The sequence below is a fragment of the Pezoporus flaviventris genome, unplaced genomic scaffold, assembly GCF_033815535.1.
Source record: "Pezoporus flaviventris isolate CSIRO_AGI_PZ_B2104156 unplaced genomic scaffold, CSIRO_AGI_Pfla_v1 ptg000079l, whole genome shotgun sequence".
NCBI classification, from domain to species: Eukaryota; Metazoa; Chordata; class Aves; order Psittaciformes; family Psittacidae; genus Pezoporus; species Pezoporus flaviventris.
In genome coordinates, this window is record NW_026892627.1 from 4,174,429 (window position 1) to 4,193,280 (window position 18,852).

Here is an 18,852-nt window from a genome sequence, read left to right on the forward strand (position 1 = left end):
CTTCTGCTCGTGTCCCCCACCGTGTAGTGAGAGCCTGTTCAGAAATATCACACCAGTGACACCACGTATCACTGGATTATTTCCTAGTTGTTTTCTTATCCTGATCCTCCAAAAACTTTGTCACAACTTGTTTAATCCAAATAGAGTTACAAACAAACATGAAATAACTCCCCACAGCCATCCATCTAAAAGTAAAATTACTGTTTCTGAACTCTCCATTTGCAATTTTTAAGGATCATTTTGAGATTGGAGGAAGGCACAGTTTTAGAAGGAGTTAGGCAGATATTTATCTCCTGTCTGTCTAATTTCATTGCTGAAAACTAATGCTCACTGTTGACTGAATATGGGTCTTTTAAATGAGAAATTTAATATCACTATGGTTTGTTCTTTTTTCCTTTTTTTTTTTTTAAATGAAGCCAAACCAGTTATTATTTCACAGTGCATTACTGAGCTTTTCTGTCATATTTTTCAGTTTCTTATCATAAATTAAGCTTAACTGACTGGTGGGCAAGTCCAAATTCAATATAATGAGGCAGGATCCATTTCTTTATTACAGTGTAGGCAGACTATTGTATATGTAGTTTCGGGGTATTATTTTGGATTCAACAAAGGTTCTTAGTACTTAAGTACTTGGATTTATGATGGCAATGTATCTTTCGGTTAATGGTTTATGGAGACTGGGACAGCAAAATGAGAGTCAAAACTGCTAGAAGGGTCATCTATGGTTCAGGGCAACTTCTGGTAAATTGCTGTATACGACTTCTGTCTTCCTTTCTTCTGATTCCTGCTATGGAAACAGGGAAGAATACTGAACCACTTTCCAAGGGAAGTCATGGTTGTATAGACAGCTATCGACATTTATAGTCTACATATAAGTTGAGTGTTTGGAGATCTTTAGTGAAGAAAATGTAGAAAAAATTCAGGGTTCAGGGGATGTGAACTTTTGCTGAGACAAAGGTTCATCTGCACCTGAGTACCCAATGTTTCTATTGCCTAGTTCAAACAAGACGTTGACAAATTCCAGGCTTGGAAGTCAGAAGTATCAGGTATCTGCTAGGAAGAAAGGCTGCCAACTCGAAATGATGACTAACCTGGCCTGAAACATACTCAAAACTCAGCTAGATAACATTCTGGGCAACCTGACCTAACTTTGAACTTAACCCTGTTTTCAGTGGGAGGTTGCACTAGGGCCTTCAGAGGTCCTTTCCAACTTAGACTATTCTAAATTATTTTGAGTCTCTGTTCAATATATCTTTCATATTTTATTACATTTTTTAACATTTTTGATATTTTTCTCAAGTCTTGTAATGAAATGTACTGTTAAAATTTGTGCACACTGAGCTGCAAAAGTTTGAGAGAAAGTATACAATTGTCCAGGAACAATTTATTTGCTTTTCATTTTCTTTTGTAAACCTGAGAAACAATAGGAATGAAGAAGAGGGCCATAGGTCCATGTGAAATAGCGATGCTGAAGGAAAACTCCTGTAGAAAGTGAATAGACCCAGACACTCCAGCCCTAAGTGCAGGAGCTGAAGAAAATATTTTATTCACTATCAATGTTTCCTTACCCTTTGCACAACTACTTTGCTATATGCTTTGCCTGTCTTGTGTCAGAACTGTAGGCACATGCTGGCTTTTTCTTAAAATTCATACAGTGCTCTCAAGAAAGGCTCATGTCTCATCACAGGCGTACAAATAGCAATGAGGTAAGGAATGCCAGACTCCAGGAAGCAAGTCTCCACTATAATGAGCTTTAGATCCTCTGGTTTTGTTTCTAATGCTGTGGAAGAATCTGCTGTGGGTTTAAAGGTTTGAGAGGATTTTGTTTAAAGACTACAGATAGGCATTTAAGGGCTTGAGCCAGGTAATATTCAAGCAAACTGTTGGAATTGGTGAGTTCTGGGCTGCTTCATGACAGTAGTAGAGGTTACTGTTGTGTATGTTAGTGATGCTTTTTTAAATACAGAGGATAGTAAAAAAGGGACCAGGTTTCGTGGTCTTACTTGCTAGAAGAAAACACCCACAAAGCCTGTGAAAGCCAGTCAAGGTGCAGATGCAAAAAACTGACAATAGGTGGGTTTTTTCCTTCTTTCTTACTACTCCATTAATTGGTATTAGTGTGTTTCTCAGTCATGAGTAAAGATCTGAGGTTTTAAAGGGCTATTCTTCTTTCACTGAAGTTCAATGTTAAGTGCATTTTGCAGATGGTCTCATTAGGTAGTAAAACTAAGAGCAAAAAGATTCTGGCTTCTTAATTTGTCTATGTGACAGTGTCAGTGCTTCAGAGGAGTAACTCTGGAGTCAGCAGCTAGCTGATATATATACCTGCAAATTGAACTTTAATGAGAAAAGTGCTTTATGTCCCTAGTAGTCACCATACAGCAAGCAGTGATCTCACCTTCAATGAAAAGGACTGTGTTTCCAAATGAGCAGCATCCCTCTGCCTATCAGCATGAAATTGTGTGTGTGAGATCGCGAGTGTTCAGCATTCAGTAACTTCCTGTTCTCATAGAGAGAGAGGCAGAAGAGACTTACGCACACAGACCTACCTGTCTTTGCTTACAGAGAAAGTATTCTATCACCATAATCTTCCAGCTGACTCTTGTCTTCAGCAGCCTCTGTTTATGGCTCAGCTCCAGAGAATACGTTGTGCCTCTTGGACATTACAGGGGTGTGCATTGAGGGCAGACAATTCCTCTCTAGCCCTGCATCAAACCAATGCGTTATGTTACCAGGTAGCCATGACTTTGGAGATTAAATGGAGATGTTCTTTGAAATGCTCTCTTGTGCATCAGAGGTGACTGACCAGATGGTTTTTACAACGTATGGAAATCCGGAGAAAAGCAGTACAGTGTGTCAGGGAATAGGAATTGTCAAAATTCTTCATTGAGAAACTATGCTCATGGAGAGCAAAGCTGTGTGGTCTCAGAGAGACTGATGCCTTTCACTCCTGCAGCAGAGGGTAGAGTCTATCAGAGAATGAAAAATCTTTGAAGTAGAGGCTTTGGTACAGGAAATTTGAGGAAAAATAAATAGACTGCTTCTTTTTGCTTGCTTAGAGTAAGTGCTTGATTTTCTCTGCCAGCTTTCATTGAACATTCCTGTCCCTGAAGATGGTTAATCAGGAGCAGATCTCAATATGCTGTTCAGTCTGTACCAGCCTCAGACCCTGAGCTGAATACACAAGCTGGAGTCAAGTAAATTGTTGGCTGCAGGGCTCAGGTGAGTGTAAGGCAAATAGCTCCAAGACAACTATGCCAAAGCCAGCAGCTGTCTCTGATCACCTTTTCCCACCTATAGGTCTTAGAAAAAACACATATTATTCATGAGCATGAAAGTTGCCCTTCCTAGCTTTTTCCTGAGACAGAGCACAGAAATGTCACTGTGAAAGTCTGCAGGCAGAATTTTTTGTGAGTGGGTTTTATTTTCCACTCCTGGGCATGGTGTGAAAACTTAGTAGCTGCTGAGTTGAAAAATCTGATTTGTCAGGAAACTTTCCATGAGTTCATGTTGGTAGAGTAGCACAGAGACACTATCAAGTGTCCATGTGGCTTTCGTTGTGGAAATTTCAGCTAGGGTAATTACTGAGTAACCTATTTTATCAGCAGAGACCATTTGGGGAATCTAATGGCGTATCACCTCCTTGTTCCTGGCAAATGTCCCTGTCTTAAAAAGACATTAAGTGATAAGAATCAGAGAGGAACATAAATCCTGCAAAGTAGAACAGCAGGGACTTCAGCTAGGTGGATGTGATCAGTACATGGAATCCAATTATCTTCAGAACTATTAGGCTTATTTTCAATAGGGTAAAACTGGAAAAGAGAATGTACAAGAGTAGAGATTCCATCAGAATACTGAAAAACATAGTAGGGGTCCTCTTATCTGAGACAGAAACTGAGCCCAAGACATGCAAACAGAGAAAATTTTTGTTGCTGGAATGTACGGTACAAGAAAATGGTCTTAATTGCAATATTCCTGCAAGAAAAGGGTAGAATCTGGAGACTGGGTTATTATTAACTCACACCTGACATGTCTTTCAGTAAAGGCTATTTACAATTGCAAAACTACAGAGACAACAGCACCAGCATAGGTTTTTAAAAGGTCTGGTATTTAAATTAGTCCAGTGGGAATGGGTTTCTTCCCATAACCTCAATTTAGAACTTGATCCATGTTCAAGTCACCTTCACAATGCAAAGTTTCTCAGACAACAGGGTTTTATTAAACTGAATGCCAACTTTATTATTTTTAACTGTTTGTAAATCTGTTACTCAGAACTTGAGACAGAAAGAAAACTGAGGCGTGGAATGGGCATATGCTGCTCAAACTTGAGGAATATCTGTTTGCATTTGTACCTGCTGAGAAACAGATACAAACAGCAACCCAAGACTTCAAACGACTGCAGAAAGACTCTTTCTAGGACCTGAATTAACATGTTTTAAGTTAATTCAGGCAGCCCTGACACCATTACAAATATAACCTAAGGTAATCATGAGAAAGCAAATAATTAAATATTAAAAAAAATTTCTACGCTTTTTTAATTTACTAATATTATCAGGAAAGTAGTATAGAAAAAGAATGGGCTTCACTTTGTCATCCCATATAACCAAGAGCATTTAAAAAAAAAGAGGTTATTTTCTCTTAGATGCATTTTCATTGTATTTTGAGGTAGTTCTGCCTGTACTTTTCCTGTAAAGATGCCACAATTCAAACACTCAAAGCATTTTGAATTCTTCTTTTTTTTATATTTATATAATAAGCCAGAAACTGGAAAAAAAACTTTTGAACAAAGTCAGAGAAAAGAGATGACTGGAACGAGACATTAAAATAAAGCGTTGAATAAAATAGTGTTTCTTGTTCCATTGTATGCTTTGGAGTGGTATCTGTCATTGATGTTTTTTTCTGTCAGCATTAACGGATTGCAACAAAAAGTCCTGAGATTTCCAAGACCTGGCTGTGTGTCTGCTCACAGCTCTTCACAGCCATGGTCCAGCTGCAGGCAACAGGCTTCCCGGGCTCTCACTGTTTCTGTCCACTCTAATTAATCCTCTAACAACTACCTGGGAATGTTTTGTTGTTCTCCAGGACTGAGCAGTCTCTCGTCCAGGAAAATTGGCCTGGCCCAGAGAGCTGCACAGAAATAAGCAATAACTGCTCGAGTCCAAGTTTAGAGAATCTTGGTTTATTCATTTCATTTTTGTTTTACCTTTAGCAGTTTGCTCGTCACTGCCTATCTATCTGTGTAAATTTCTATAATGGTAAGGAATGGTTAGGGTTTGTCTCCTTTTTTGCAGACCAGTTTTCTTCATTATTCATTTATTTTCAATTTTTTTTTCTGCTATATGTAAGATACATGAAGATTGTCCTGTCTGGTCTCATCTAAGCAGAGGCTGAACTTTTGGAGGAGCTGTTAATACAGATTTCAGTGGCCGGAGGTGAAGCATATGTGAATTCCCTACTGTTTATTTAGCCTTTTTTTATTTGGCAAGGGGAGGAACAAATAGGCTATGAAATCTCCCAGACAATTTGAAGCAAGGTTGTATGTATACTGCAGACACCATAAGGGTACCAGATTATGTCTGGAGCAGAGCTGGTTCTCAGTCAAGAACAAACCCTTTGTGGAGCACACCAGGGCACTGCCACGGTAGTGTGTACAGGGATCTTGACTCTTGGAGAGCAGCAATTACACCAGGCGTAGTAGAGTGGCTTCCACACAAGACACAAAGGGGAGAACAGCCACCAAAAGTCTGAAAGAGAACTAAGGATTAAGCAAAGTCTGAAGCCAGACATATCTGTCTAAATACATTTCTGAAGACGTTGTGCTTTGTGAGAATTGTTGACATTTGAGTGGCAGTTACATTATATATCAGGGCAAACTCAGTTTTCAGAGGAGGGATGGCAGGGATGAAGGGCTGTTGTCAGAGATTCTGTCATACCTAACAGCCTAGGACAGGAAATCTGGGGTTGATTTCCTGATCTGAATGAAATACAGTGGGAATAATGAAAATGATCCACAAGCTGATGGGCAGAGAATTAGCAAAAATAAACAGGAAAGACAAAGCGAATTTATCCTGGGTTGAAATAATAATGTAACCACAAGTCTCTTTATTTCCTAGGTACATGTTCAGAAGGATGGTGTGTGGAGGGGGGAGGAAGGCTTCATAATGGAGGGTGAGTGAATTGATGGTCATGTTTACCTTTTTTGAGACTTCGGAAGGAGTCCTTGTCCATATGTACTGGAACGATGCATGTGTTTAAAACTTCGTGTTCTACCTAGAATAGCTCCAAGAATTACCCATAAAAAGATTTTGACTATCACAAGTAAAAATCATTATGGGAACAGAAAACATTTTTTCACAGTGATGTGTCCAGATATTGGACCTTTCTTGCAAGGTTTCAGAGCTTAACTGGACAATGCCATGGGCAAGCTGCCATGCATAACTCCAAAATTGTTCCTGTTCTGAGCATCCAGTTCTGACATTTGGATGTGTCTTCCAACATAATTTTTTCTATGATTTTTGCATAATATCTTATTGGTTTTGCTTTTGGGTTTTGGGGTTTTTTGTTTGTTTGTGGGGTTTTTTTGGTTGTTTTGATTTTTTTTTTTTTCCTAAACAGCTGGTGATCTTTTCTGCAATTTGCATAAAAATACCAGAAGTTTCAAGGGATTTGGGTATGTATTTACTGGTGATCTTGAGACCTACGTGTAGCAGTTCATACCCTAACACTGCCTTATGCTGTCTAGCAGCCTTCCCTTTAGATAAGGCTTACCTCTGCACTTGCTTTTGGACACAGAAGATCTGAGTTAAGCTGTTGGCTTAGCCAGTGGCTTTCAGATCTTTCGCTTTAATATCCTGGATAAATTACAGGAATTTTTCTAAGTAGATCCTAAAAATCACTCAGAGACTTCAGAAAATGCCATCTTCTATCCCTTCATCTGCAGCTAGAGACGATAATAATTTTCCATGTTGCAGGAGGAATTGTGAGGATTCATGCACCTGTGTTTGCATGTCATGCAGCTTGTAGTGATAAGTGGCTTTATAAGAGTGTGGATAATTCAATTAAATCTATTCCATTTTGAGTGTAATGTTACATACTCCATAAACTCAGCCATGTGGAGACGCCAGCATTTAAAAATACATGTTCACTTCAGAAATACATCCAGTATTAAAAATTGCTTTAAAGCTTGCACAGAAATTCTGTACACACAGTATATGGAAGGAATTGACATCCTTTCTAACTTCCATCGAGAGGTCACCTCTCAAAAGAAACAGAATTATCATTGGCATGGCACCAGAACTCACTCAGAAAAACTTAGTCCTCACTTAGCAGGCAGGCAGGAAAAGATGTGTTTGTTCATTAACAGCACCTCTTCAAAGCAGAGAAAAACCTGGAACCCTGAGTTTTGAGAACAAGTCACTCCAGAACAAGCTCCCATCAGTGGAGGCTTTTAAATCACACGTGGAGAAAGAGAGAAACATGATGCCATTTGCTGGTGTAGGCTGGGGTAGACCTTTGAAATACTGATTTCACCAAAGGGGGTGTATAAAGACATGATAGGAATTAAAACCTCCAAATGGGTCCAAACAGTCAGATTGAAAGATCTGCTTCATTCTGACCATGTTTGTCTGGTGGCACATTGTCAACAGTGCTGTCCAAACTGTGACTGATGGGAAGCAGCAGAAAGGCGTTTTGTTCCATCTAAAGCCATGACAATGAGAGCAGCTAAAAGGCATCAGCGATTAGAGCCCAGTGACTGTCAGGTCGATTGTGCTATGACTCTTTGGGAATGGTTCAGCCAAGCTGACAAAGGTTTTTCAGGACCAGCACAGGACCAGCACAGGACGTGACAGCACCTGACCAGTGAGAGTTATTTCAGTCCCCAACTGCTCTGGAAACCTGCAGATCCTGCAGCTTGGCTTGCAGCCACAGTGACACTTGGGTCCTCAAGCAGAAAGGCCTCAACACATACAAACTAATCATATTAAGGACCTTTACATGGAACTGTGGCAGGAGTACAGACAACTTATTAACAGCAAGGCCAAAGTCGGTCAAGGAAACTGAATGTCATTGTTGCTGTTTAACCTGGGAAACAAGCCTCTAATCTTGATGCTGGAGTGAGATGGCAGCTGTAACTGGTAGAGTAAAACAAACCACTGCAGCAACATTTGCAGAAGGTCTGGTCCTGCTCAGTGACTCCTGGGAAGGAAGGAGTAGGAACACCTGGATCATGGAGTCATTCTTGCTGATCAAAAGAGCCAGATTAAATAGTGCTATGGGTTTCAGTTCAAACTGTCTTACCAGTCATGCTCGTTCAACAGATGTGAGACCAGGCCTGGGAAGTATGCACTGGAAATCTGTGGTCATTCCAGGTGAGGTGGTCTGCCAGTAAAAATGGGTCCTTTTATTAGAACACCAATGCCAAATGCAGCTGAAACTTGGTTGATCAGAAAGAGAAGATCATGCTAATGTACATTAAAACTTATGTATAAGTTCTTTCTGTTTAACATATTCTCTGTGCCAAGCAGAAAAGTCAGACTTGAAGGAAACCTAACACTGCAGCAAGGATGCCAGCATTCAGAAGGTTGTTAAGGAATGTCTCTTTTCTTCCTTTCACATGCAGCAGTTCGCTAAACACCAGTACTAGAGATGGAGTGTGGGGTGTGATGAGATTCATTAGCTTCATCCCCATCTGCAGCCTTGCTGTCAGCACAGGATCACCCCCTTCAGCAACATCACAGTCTGCCAGATATCCTTGATGGAGGAGTATGAAATGAACTTGAAATACTGTAACACTGTGGCTTGCAGCAAAAAAAAAAATATAAAAAATAGGAGAGATCTCACTGAAATTGAGACGTGGAGATATGGGAGTCAAACTCATCTCAGCACTGGCAATGGAGATAACAAAGGGCAACAACCACAGACTGCATCTTGAGCATTCTGGGCTGGATACTGAGTATGACATTTCCATTATCAGGGAAGGGTAGCGGTGGAATAGGTTGCCCGAAGAAGTTGTGAGATATCCACCCTTGACTCATCACCCAAGACTCGTCTAGACAAAAACACATCTGAGTTGATCTAGTGTTTTTTAATAATCCTGCTTCAAGCACGAGGTTAGACTGGAGGCAGTGGAGGCTTCTTGAAACCAAGGAGAGACTTAAGGCAACAGATGATCATGAAATGTTACAATTCTCTCTGACCATAGTTACGTCTTCACTCTACAATTATAAAATCAGAGAATCATAAATCACAGAATGGTGTGGGTTGGAAGGGACCTTAAAACTCATCCAGTTCCAACCTCCTGCCACAGGCAGGGACACCTTCCACTAGACCAGGTTACTCAAAGGCCCATCCAACCTGGTCTTGAACACTGCCAGGGATGGGGCAGCCACAGCTTCTCTGGGCAGCCTGTGCCAGGGCCTCATCACCCTCACAGGAAAGAACTTCTTCCTAAAACCTAATCTAAATCTCCTGCCAGTTTAAATCTATCCCCTATCACTATCTGCCCTTGTAAAAAGTCCTTCTCCAGCTTTCTTGTAGTCCAGTTTAGGTATTAGAAGGCTGCTCTATGTTCTCCCCAGAGCCTTCTCTTCTCCAGGCTTAATAAACCCAGCTCTCTCAGCCTGTCTCCATAGCAGAGGTTCTGCAGACCTCAAAGCATCTCTGTAGCCTCCTCTCAACTTGCTTCAACAGCTCCATGCCCTTCTTATGTTGGGGGCCCAGAGCTGGATGCAGAACTTCAGGTGGGGGTCTCATGAGAGCAGAGAAGATGTGGAGAATGCCCTCCCTCATCCTGCTGGTCATGCTGCTGGTGATGCAGCCCAGGAGCACACACTGCTGTGTCATGATGAGCTTCTCATCAAGCAACACCCCCAAGTCCTTCTTCTGACACTAAGATAACAGCCCACATAGCTGTTGCTATGACTATTTTTTTTTATCTTCAGTACACCCTTAGTCATTAATTATTGGGGAGGGATGTTATTTTTTTTCTGGAGAAAGGCTATATGTGTTCTTCAGTTGGTGTGATTTTGGACAAGAAAAATCAGCTGCAAATGTGTTCATTTATCTTGCTGGCTAGCACTTCTGTTGTCTTTCCCTCCACACAGCTTGTATAGAGGTGTGAGTCTTGTTGAAGAGAATACATAACACATCATCTTTGTTCATATTCCTTTCTGATAACTACCCTAAAGACTTAAAAATGCATTCAAGTTTCCAAGGCCTAATATGTTATCAAAACTGGTGAGTTGTTTGTGCATTTGTTCTTATCCCAGGGCAAACAGCAGGCAATATATAAATTATTCCAGATTCCCTCCATTGACAGCTGTGCACCTAAATAAATTACTTCCTACTTTCTGTGGGCTCTAAGCATGCACCATTACCACACAGCTAAAACGGGAAAGGTTGTAGATATCTACAGATAAGCACATTACCTGGTGCTTTATTTGTCAAGGCAAAGAAACAGGAAATTTTAGGGCACAAGTCACCTTTTATGTTTTAAAAGTCTGGTTAGGGTAAGATGAAAAATACCCAGAAAGCACCTATTCCTTCCCATTATCTACACAGAGAATATAGGCAAAAGCTCAAATGTGGCACTGTGGTCATCATTTGGTATCTGGCCTTGTGAATCCCACTCACTGTCACTTTTTAAGTCAGCTCTATTGTGTGTCTGACATCTAAGCCTGGGAAGAAGGAGGAGAAAAAGAAGTAGCACACCTACTGCACGCTGCTTGTGCTGAAAGTTAGTGCCCCAGGAAGGCAGTCTGAATGGTTCAATTATCAAGTCACCATTCCAAGTTTTATTTATTGTATAATCAACAAATATTTCAGGGTGCTGAGTTGATACAACATGACATTCTGATTGAATGGCACTGTGCAGTACTCATAGGACACATCTCACAAATGAAGAACAAGTTAAATGTCAGAACTTAGAATTGTCTGTCAGTAAAGAATCACTATTATTTACAGGATATTTGTAGAGTTTTTCAGGAATTCATGTTGGTCCTGATGCTGATGAATATTTCCTACTTTATTCTGGGTATAGATAAATCAATGTCAGACAATAAAGAAAGGTGAAGACAAGACAACAGTGCCCAGACTTGTCCTTTTGATGCGTCTTACAGAAAATCATCTTCTTTTCCATCCCCAAGCTTCCACTCTAGAACCAAATCTCAGGCACATCAGACATGTACCACAGCTCTATCCATCTGAGGTGGGGACATGGAGAGGATATTTGGCTCAGTTCCTTCAGCCTTTCAGAAGTGTATCCCATGAATGTAGTCCAAGCAAAGAACGACCCTTTCTAGTGGAGAATGGAGTGCAGGCTGTCTTCCCGGATGGGAACAGCCAGTACCTGGTCTAGTAGTCCTGGTTTCTTGGCAGGGTTGTAACAAGAAACAATTTCATATCATGGGCAGAAAATGTATTTTGGGTTTTCTTCTCCAGTCTTCTGCTCCAGGAAAGATCATTGTCAATTCAGTATCCCATTAAACTGTTTCTTTGGTAACAAATGTTGACAGTTAAATTTTAACACCCAAAATATATTGTCTTCTCTCTAGCATCTAGTTGAGGGACCCTCTTCCTTAGTCCATTCTCTTGCCTGCTGTCCACAAACTTTGGAAAAAGTTGAGTTCCTGTGCCTGCCCTAGTACCATTAGCAAATTGAAATCTTCAAAAGGATCTTGCTGATCATTCTGCCAGTGAGCAGAGAAATCTCTCAATGCCTTTTAGCAGGCAATGGGTTTGTTTTCAGTCCAGATCTAGTTATTTTTGCCAAGTGGAACTGATTTAAATACTGGCCATAGTGACAGTTGTGTACATAGGGAAAAATAAGCTGTGGTGAGGCCTTGTTTGAAGCATGGAGTGCCTGGGAGTGGGAAACCTAGCTTTCACTAAGTCTGTGGCAAGTTTTCCTTGTGAGATAAATTGGAATTTGATTGACCTTAACCTGAACAATCTGAGTTCCTGACCTGAAATATTTCCTATAGTCTGTCTCTTAGGGAAGATGCCAGGTAATAAATTATTTCTTGCTCCTGTAACTAGACCCTACAAGAAAGTGGTGAAATAATGCATTGTAGCTGTGAAAAAGGAGGGGCTAATTGGACAGTCCAATGTCAAAGAGAAAGATTAAATCATTTGCTGTGCTTGTGGGAACAAAACAATTTAGGTTAGTAGTGAAGTGTATTTGCAGAGAGTATATTTGAAATTTGTAAACAGAATTATTCCCTGAGGAAATGCAATTCTCATAGCTCTGTTCCCTATGAGAGGAACCCAAATGCACAGCAGCTACACAACACATCCTGAAGTTTGAATCCTTATGTTCAATCCTATGTAACAAATGCTTGTAAAGAAATTACAGACCAAGAATCACTCACAGATGTGATTTGACAAATATATTCTTCCTCTGGACTGTTGCGAAAAGCAAACATGGTAGGAATATCAGGATAAGAAAAGGCTTATTTAAAACCAGGAGCAAATATCTGCTGAACATCTCTTGAATATTCATAGTTTAAATGACTGAAAAGAAAAAGGATTCATGTTCAGTCTTGTTTTGCTGTTTAGAGATTCTTCGTGTTAACAAATCTACTGTGTCTATCTAATGTATCTATCTACGGCCCATGGTAGGGGATGGACCTAGATGATCTTTAAGGTCCCTTCCAATTCAAACCATTCTATAATTCATTCTATGTGTTTTTGGTATGCCTTAAAATAGCCTGATCTACATTAAAGACAGTCACATCCATAGCTGTATGCACCCTGAAATAAAGCAGCTCTAACCTTTGGCTAATGCATCATTCCTACAAGGGAATAAAGGTTTTCTCAGCATAGCAGTCTCAACTTTTTCACTATTCCTGCAGCACTTCACAATTTAGGCTTGTCAACTATTGATACTCAGGCAGAAAGATACTACTGTTGTGGGTGGGTGTGGAATTTGAACCAGCTGTCTCCCACACCCACTTTTTAAGATGATGAACAGGGAAGAAAACAACCCTGAGAGGGATGGAGAGCCTACAGATCTGTACAATCACTCCCGCTCAGCGTGAGTTGGAGCATGTGAGGCGGACTGTCTCTGCAGCTCTGCACCTGGTGAATGAGTACACAGGGTGCTGAGCTGCATTGATATGGGGGCCTCATTGTAAGCCTTGTTGGCAGCTGTCAGTACTGGGTTATGGAAGATAGTTATAAGTTTTCTTATCTTTGAGCACTGACAGAAACACTGCAATTTGATAAACATAAAATCCCCCAGATTTAAACACTAGATTATATCCTTTCACATTATAGGCCACTGGGTGCTCACACAGTAGTTAGATGACCAGGAACTCTAACTTCTCTTTGATTAGATTTTTTTCATATGTGCTCTTGTGTGTGTTTGTTATGGCTGAGTAAATCCTTTTGGGTTCTTTGGTAGATCCTTGTACCCTGGCATAACACCACATACCTCTCTGCACTAGTGCCATCCCAAATACCGTCACCCTCCTGAACACATATTACTGTCTTCATCCTGGATATCACGGTGTCCCAGAAGTTTTGTTAACCTGTCAATAGAAAGTTCAGTGAGGAGACAGTGATGGATTGTGTATGTAAATTACCTCTTGACTGCAGGAAACAAGCAATTTTTGATACATTTACATATCTATTTGCAGAACTCTGGTTTGTGCTGCAGCTTTGCTAATGCTTACATATGGGACCAAATCTTATCAGAGCCCTTCTCATTTGTTAACTAACACCAGCAAATAAATTAGATTGAGAAAGGACCTACAGAAGAGACTATAATGGTAAGGCTAATGGGATCCTAAGAAGGTTTGATCAAGAAATTCCTGGCAATTCCCTCCCTCCCCCCTCCATTAAAAGCTGTCAGCTTTTAATGGAAGTGAGCATAGCATTTCAACAGAGATGTCATGTCTGGTCAAGGAAGGGTATGACTAAAGGAGCAGTAGTTCACTGTTTATTCCAGAAGTTTTGGGACTGCAATTCAGATCTGTCTCCTAACAGATTTAGACCAAAGACTTGCACTCAGACTCCTGTCTTACTGTGAGGTGCTGGTGCCGAGCGTGAGATTTAGTCTTTAGTGAGTCAGTACCACCTAAGAGCTCTTTAATACAAATGGTTTTCTCCAATCCATTCACTGTCCTCTAGACACTCTCTGCTTCAGCTTCCTGTTTGTTTTCAACCACCCAGTTTTCATGTTAGCTGAATACAATAATAAAACAATTATCAGAAATAAACGAACACCTGTACCATTGCCCAGGAGAGAGCATTTGTGTGGGGATGTGTGTGCCTGAACAGGCTTGTAGTACTAGAGAAATGACAAGTCTTCTCCCAGTCAGTCACAGTTCTTAAAAATATGAAGACTCAATACACAGAAAACAACATCCTAGTTACATACACAGATTCCCACTGTAAGAAAGCTCTCTGGGACGAAGCAGAATCAGACTGCCACAGGCAGCTGCATATGAACTAGCTGCCTTTGTCAACTTTATCACTCTAGGACCCTGTCAGTACCCAAGGGAGAAATTTGTCAGAAGACATGCTGCAATAATACTGCATGAATAATGGTCAGGTTTCATTACCAGTCACTCTGGAGGTTCCAGCAAGGCCAAGAATTGTCAGCCCTGTAAACTGAGTAGCATTTCTGCCTTTATGAATGCGAGGAAAACCACATCAGGAGGGAACCTGCATCTGCTCATGGGAGCTGTGCAGTGAGCAAGCATCTACTGTCCACAAAAGCTTGCAGGGCAGGAGAAGGATTTGCTACACCAGAGCAAAATCCCATGTCTGTTGTCAAGAGCTTGTAGCCACTGCTATTTCAAATCCTTCACCCAGAACAGCTCAGCACTCATGGGATTCCTTTCAGTAGTTGCTAGTTATCCTATGGATGCTACAGCAAGTGTGGAGGCCACCAATAAAACATCACTCTACTCACAATCTCTGGGGTCTTTGTAACCCAGTACTGTCGTGGAGAGAGGAATTACCCACAGCTGCCAGAACAGGTATATATTTTCCCCCTGCTGATGTCCATAGCATTGTTACTAACTGTAAGAAGGGTTGGAACAGTTTATTTTCAATGAATATTGCAAAACAATCCTGACAAAAGAAGCTCCACATGATTAGTGTTAGCCAAGTAAACAGAGCTGACACACAAGAACTGACACAGAACATCACAGAATAAAACCTCTCCCACTTTGGCAGGCTTCAGTAGCTTGGAGGACAAAACAACTGCTTGTTCTTCAATTAAGCCTAGCTCTTAGGAGCATAAAGGCTCATTGCCCTGAAGAAACCATTTACTGATAATTGCTCCTTTCAGATTTGTAAACATGGTTCTTCCCAGTACAAAGATAACTCATCTGAAGAGTTGCACGCTTTCAAGGAGGACATAGAAACCTAACACAACCTGTTCAAACAAGCTCATTCTTCAATGTCATGTATTGTATTCTGGCAGTGAAAAGCCTGTGAGCAGGCTACAGAGCATGGGTTACTTCCTGAAGTGTTTTGATAGCAATTTCAGGGAGGGGGGAGAGGGAGGAAGGGAAAGGAATAACTGTTGGACCAGGGCAATTTACAAACAGAAAAGGAGAATAAATTACTCATTTAAGGGTATTTGTTCATTCTTGATGCATGTGTTATAATTCCCTTTGTGTTCTCTTTCCCTGAATTGCCCTGATCAGGTTATGGTTGACCTTCTTTATCTTTTTAAACAAGGCATTGACTTTGTTTCTATTTTTATTGAACTATATAATCTCTTTATGGACTTGGTGACATTAATATCCTCAGGGGAATGTCTCGATTCCAAGTTGGTGAGCTGTTTTTCTTTCCTTTTCCCACTATACACAGCAATGGCATTACTACTGGCAATTAATTCAATAATCCACTGGATTGAGAAGCACCTTTCCAGGAATCTTCATGAAGTGACTTGTGAAAACATCAGGCTTGATTAGATTTTTAAACTGATCATTCCAAAATGATAGTAAGATTTGTGGTTCAACAAGTATAAATAAATATGCAGATTTAATCTGCTTTAATCTAGAGCCAAAGAATTTTTATGAAATTGTGAAAGAAACTAGAGAGGTATCACATGGGTTATAATACATAGAATTTGGAAGATTATTTAGTTACAAAGATCAGTCTACTGATACACAGCGAAATTTAGTGACAACGGGATAGATGCAAGGTTGGGACAAGTGCAGGGACATTGAGATTATTCAAACTTCCCACAGCCGGAAGTACCAGTTGCTGACCAGTAGAAAATGCTAAAAGAATGTAGGAGTAAATACATCAGAAACTCTTGAGTTAAGCACTTGGGTTCAGAACACAGAGGATCCCTGGGGACAGATGTCCGAATCTACTATGGCAAGGGAAGGCAGGGGAGTATTTCCTTGGATTGTTTCTAGGATTTGCGTTTAGTTGAGGGGAAAAAAAATCCATTGACTTCAAGGTCCCTCAAGATTTCCACCCCAAGCACTGCACAGTGGTTTGCTTGTAAGGTAATTTAAGCAGCATCTGGGGCAGAGCTGCAAGCCTGAACCATCCTGACAGCTCCCTGTTTTCCTTCATTTTCTCAGAGAACTCATCACTTGTCTCTGAGCTCTTTCCTGATGTTCAGATGAAAACATCCTGACTTTACTCCTGGTGAAGCCAATGCAAAAGTCTGACCTTAAGTGCTGCATCCTTATCTGCTTTATTTTCTCCTACACTGAGAAATCAATGCATGCCAGGAACAGTTTCTGGAGTATAATGTTCTCTCTTGTCAGTGAACAATTTGCTGCTGGGCACAGCTGAGGACTAAGCCAACCAGCATCTCCTGTACAGGTCAGGAATTAACAGGTCAGCATCTGTTTCCAACAGGCTTTCTGGTTACAGGCCCCTTGTTCAATACAATAGACATGGAATGACCTAAGTTGGTTGCCCCCCACGGCCAGGGAATGCATTTAACTTATGGGTACAAATGCCTGCTTAGACTCCATCGTACTGATGCAATGCAGTTTTGAAACCATGACCACAGGTATCCCAAAACAAAAGGCATCAGATAAGTGGCAGAGAGCTGCTTGCTTACCTGCCACGTCACACACAATTAACCAAAAACATTGTTTAGCACTCCCTGGAGGTCATTGCACACAATCATTGATTTATTGATAATGTGTTAGACAAACTGCTTTTGAGCACCTGCATGATTACAGGAGTCATGCATATTTAATCCTTCTCTTTTCCACAGATTTTCTGTCCAAGTGACCTCCATTTTCTTCATAGTTTTATTTTATGCTGCGGTTCTTCACCACAGTTGTGAAACACCCTCTGTTTAAAATCAACAGGAATGGTAAAATCTGAATTTGGCTCGTATTGGAAAGTAATTATGATGCCTGGTTCTGCTGTTGCACAGACTGGTTTATTATCTTCAGCTTCCCCTACTTAGAACTTACCTTGAGTTACTCCCAGGCAAAGGAGGACAAACTTAGGCTCTTTAAAGCAGTCTTTCTAAAAATAAATTGACCAAAGCCCTCACCATGAGGGTCCTGCAGCAGCTGGGATTTCAGTGAAGAATTTGAAAGTCTGGCTCCACCTTCAGGGTCAAAAGCCTCAAGCTGACACAATAGGGAAATGCAACGTTAAGTGAGTATCCTATGGCAGGAACAGGCAGGCAGTGTTCCCAAACACACACTGCTATTTTTAAAGGAGTTGTCTTATGAAGCGTATGACTTAGTGCTGCTGTTTTAAATAGGAAGTATGCATGCGTGTTCTGTTAGCTGGGTAAGCAGAGAGACTACCTTAATTACTGTATTTGTGAATGTCTCAAATGGAGAGATGGTGCAGTGGACAAGAGTACATCAGGCTACAAAAGGTTGTGGGGCTAGAATAGCAGCATTAAGTTAATGCATGAATATCCTGGATGGAAAAATGCCCCTAAGTCTCCTTAAATTTTCATGGCTATTATATTTCCATTACAAACTCCAAAAACCTGATCAAATAAGCTTTCTGACTCTCCTTGGCTGGCACACTATAGAAAGCTGTCAGTGATTTGTTACATAAATTCTTTGATAACTCTGTGCTACCTACCAATATGGAAGAGCACATTAATTTCATGACACTCCACAATTCAGTGCTTCCAACTCACACCCTTCACTTAAGTTCCTATATCCTATATATCCTATAATTATCCTAGAAGTTCATACTGCACTTATTTCTCCAGCTTCCACAGTGGAGCCATTGGAAAGGCACTTCACAAAGAAAACCCAGTGAGCCCCCCAGATTTTTTCTGCCCTGACTAATTATGAAGAGTCCTGAATACTTGATGCAAAGGAGCCAGATAATCCCAGTGAATATAGGAAAAAACTTGTAAATAAGTATCTATCTTCATAACCTCCCTTTTGGAAGACTTCTTATGATTTCTAAAAGTTTATCATTGGCAACACCGATTTTAAAAATCACTTCTGATCTGAATACTCACCAGAAAATGCCCAGAAGCAAGTCAGATGGGAATGTGCTAAAGCACAGTGATGGCTTAGCTTGCTCTTTCTAACAGTAATAGTTCTTGGATAACTTTTCTTCAGATCTTAGTAATTACAGACAAGATTAGCTAATCCTAATAATTAAGGCTTAGCAATGGGGTTTGTTTGTTTAAAAAAAGGTCTTCCCAAAGCTCTTCAGCAATGAATGTAAACCCTGATTTATGCTGCACAATGGAAGAAGAAGGAAAAAAACCCAGCCTATCTTTTCTTTTCTTGGAGCTGATTCGTTACCTGCTGGGTATTTAGTAACCTCCACTGTGACCAGTATTTCAGAAGTGTAATAGTTATATATATATAAGCAGAAATCACTATTCCATACGGCAGCAGCAGCAACGATGCTTCATGCTCACTCACTTTT

The 18,852-nt window shown here is 40.6% G+C and overlaps 1 long non-coding RNA gene across 2 annotated transcripts; it reads right to left on the reverse strand.

The window, feature by feature from the left end:
- Positions 1-525: 525 nt before the first annotated feature.
- On the reverse strand, positions 526-17,673 carry LOC133280027 (uncharacterized). 2 transcript variants are annotated; one of them, XR_009747036.1, is made up of 4 exons: positions 17,492-17,673; positions 13,433-13,529; positions 2,550-2,705; positions 526-787 (listed from the first exon to the last, which is right to left on the reverse strand). It is a non-coding gene; the product is annotated as an uncharacterized LOC133280027 (long non-coding RNA). The 2 variants fall into 2 exon arrangements; XR_009747035.1 differs by having other exon boundaries at positions 526-784; positions 17,492-17,671.
- Between the last annotated feature and the right edge of the window lie 1,179 nt (positions 17,674-18,852).